Source organism: Elephantulus edwardii, unplaced genomic scaffold (assembly GCF_000299155.1).
Source record: "Elephantulus edwardii isolate Elephantulus edwardi_28Jun2011 unplaced genomic scaffold, EleEdw1.0 scaffold00084, whole genome shotgun sequence".
Classification (NCBI taxonomy): domain Eukaryota; kingdom Metazoa; phylum Chordata; class Mammalia; order Macroscelidea; family Macroscelididae; genus Elephantulus; species Elephantulus edwardii.
This window is the reverse complement of record NW_006399834.1, coordinates 2,185,329-2,188,955: the sequence shown is the minus strand read 5'-3', so window position 1 is coordinate 2,188,955 and position 3,627 is coordinate 2,185,329.

Here is a 3,627-nt window from a genome sequence, read left to right as displayed (position 1 = left end):
CCCCCGCCCCAAACATATATCTTGGAAAAGGTACAACCAGAGTGTACCCTGGAGGCAAGGATGGTGAACTGTCCTCTTTCATACTTTGGACTTGTTGCTAGGTGAGACTATTCTTTGAAAACAGACTTCATTCATTCTTAGAAAGATGCCAGGTCAATGAGAGACAGAACCCTCAATGAGGTGGATTGGGATGGTGACTGTAGCACTGGGTTCAAGTCTATCAAAGATGATTTGGAAGACACAGGATAGGACAGGATTCTAGTCTGTTGTTCATACAGTCACTGTTTACAGAGTCACTATGAGTTGTATTTGACTCAAGAGTACCTAACAACAATAGCAACAATTTCACATATAATCAGGAGGGGCCAGTCCTTGGAAAAAAGTCACCATGCCTGGAAGGGTGAAAAGCCGGAGAAAAAGAAGACCTTCCAAAAGGTGGATTTACAGTGATACTACCAGCAGGCTTGAGCATGGTAGAGATGGTGATGATGGCACAGGAAAGGGCATGGTGATAGGGTTGCGATGCGTGGTAGGCACCTCCATAGGACCTACCAACAGCAACAATGACAATTTCACCTGTAGAGAGTTTTCTATGTGACTGAATTTTTGCTGAGTGTATAAATGTCTCTTTACAAAAGATTAAGTGTCTCTAAGGAAAAAAATATATGTACATATGATTAATAAGGAAAACAGTAAATCATCCTAAGAAATACAGAAGCCCTTTTAAATGTAGGTAAATTCAGTGAAGGTTATTTGTTGTACTGGGTGAAAAAAAACTAAAAAATCAAATAAATGATGTAGGAAAATTTTGTCAACTATTTTAATTAAAAGGACATCAAGAAACAGGTGAAAACTACCATAATTTGATGAGGTACTATATGAACCTTCTGTAAGTATCACCTAGACTCTTAGTCAATATTTCCTACATGCCATATGCTTTTATGACGCCTGTATCTGGAGACTATCTTACGTATCAGTTTCTACAGCAATGCCCTCAGGAATTCTCAAATCAAAAAGAAATCTGTTGCTGTTGAGTAAATTCTGACTCATGATCCCTGGAGATTTCTTAAAAGACCTGAACTCCAGAAAGTCTTCCTGGCTATAATCTTTCCTAAAGCAGATCACCAGGCCTTTCTTCTGTCATGCCTCTGTGTGGTTTCCAGTTGCAAATTTCAGCTTATTGGTGTAACACAAACCATTTACACATCCCAAGACCTGTAGAAGTTGCTATTATTTTTTAGATAAAGTTTACCAAGAGATTGGTTTTCATTCATTCATTCATTTACACACATACTACTCCTTCTGCCTTCTCAAATTCACTTTGGAATGCTTGTCTTGTTCCACATTGTAAATTGTCATACATAGAATGTCTAATTTTTCGTCCTTTTCAGGTTGTTCTTCCTTTTATCTATTCATGTGCAGTTTATATTATCTGTCCATCATTTTCCTGCTCTTCCTCCCACTTCTTATATCCATCCTATTGCTAAAATAGTAGCTATCCATAGTATTTGTCCTTTTATGACAGATATTTCGCTCAGCATGTTTTTCAGACTCATTGGTGTTGTGTAGTGTTTTATGAGTTTGTTGCTTTTCATACTGCATAATGTTCTATTGTGTGAATAAACCACAGTTTCTCTGTGTATTTATTTATTGATGGGTACTTGGGTTGATTCCATCTCTTCCCTATTGTGAATAATGCTCCAATAAATATGGGTATAAATACATCTTTGGGGTATATTCCTAGTTGTGGGATATCTGGGGCAAATGGTATCTTACCAAACAGAAGGTCCTGTTTTAACAAACACTCTTTTTTAAGGGAAACGTTTATATTTACCTTGAAAATGTTAAACCCCCTTTGACCACAAAAGAGATTAGATTTTAAGCAGAGTTGCATAGTGGTTTCTCATGAGGGTACTTAATGTACTTCACACAGACACACACACACACACACACACACACACACACACACACACACACACACACACACACACACACACACACACACACACACACGGGATCAGGATGAATGGTGACTCTACGTGGAAGTACTCTACATTTAGAAAGGTATGGTAAATAAAGAAATTAACTCAACTTCCTAAAAGATATATAGAATAGTGCCTTTTGCAAGAATAGCTTGGCTCTAAGAGAAATTTGTACTCATGAACATGGGTGAATACGTGTCTTTTTAATTAAAGTAACTTTATCCCCACACTTTTTCTGACTGATTCCTACTCCCCCTTTTTCTGAAAAAGATTAAAAAATACTGACAGAACCTTTCTTCACTGCACAAAAGACTGTATTGTGACTGAGGCAAGGCCAAAAGGATGGACTTTCCTTAAAATCTGAGAGTAGAGCAACATGATGAATATATGGAAGATGATTTGAATTCTTTTACCTGAGATCCAGACTCCTGGTCAGACTCCACTTACTATGAGACCATTGTTGTGATTCCCACTTCTAACACTGGGTTTCTCTCCAGTATCATGCTCAGGCACCCAGCAGGAATGCACATCTGAGGCAGGAATAGTGTCAGGAGGGGCTAATCTTTGGAAAAGGATATTATGTTTGGGAAGATGAAGAGTCAGAGAAAGAGAAGACCTTCAGTGAGATGGACTTTTGCAGTGGCTACAATAGTGGGAGTAAACACAATAGAAATTGTGAGCATGGTATAGGGTAAGTCAAGGTTCTGATATGTTGCTCACAGGGTTGCTATGAGAATTCCTATCTGTAGTGCATAGTGTTTATATAAGTTGGGATCAATTGAACAGCCCCTAACAACAAATTGTTCTCTGATCTCACTGTATCTTTCCAATAAATTATCTTAGGTACTATTGCTTTTAACAAAGGAAATATGATATAAGGAATCTCCAGGCAGCTTAGAAATGGAAAAGAATAAATTGTAGAGAGGAAAAGAGAGGATCAATGTCAGTGACAGAAAAATTTAAATCAGACCATAGAAAAAGGCTAGTAAGGGTAGGGCCTCACCCTCACTGGGGGAGCTGAGAAGACAATGTCCTGAAGAGATGTTTTCCTTAATGGTTAAGCTTGACAGACACTTTTGTCCTCAAGAACGTTCTGGGAAGGCCTTAGACCAATGTTCCTCAAACCCTTTCCACGCCCACACATCAGAAAGATGAGAAAGCAGCTCTTCAACCCCACTGTCCCACAGCAGGGATGATTATCAGTCCTGGAATCAGATCAGAAGCACTTTCAGAAGACTGGGCAAGCCCTTATGGGGATATCATATGTTTTTCTACACCCCACCTATTTTTGATGTTACAAGTCAGAATAAATTTGAAAAAACAGATTAGATATTGATGAAAAGAAAAACAACAAACATGCTAACAGTAAAATATGTAATGATGAAATGAAAAAAGATCAATTTAGTAGGATGTTTGTTGAACTGCCTTATTTTTCAATGTTGAAGATGCAAAAGCTCAGGCAACTAGAACTTTCCCAAAGTTATGCAGCTAGCTGGTTATGCAGGTCACTGCATTCTCGAAACATGGGCCAGCCAATTAAATGCTTTCCTTCTGAATTTTTTTAATTTTTTAAAATTTTATAATTAGGAACAACACTAGAAGTCCTAATCCACAACATAAACAGTCTTCCCAGTATCCTGGAAAA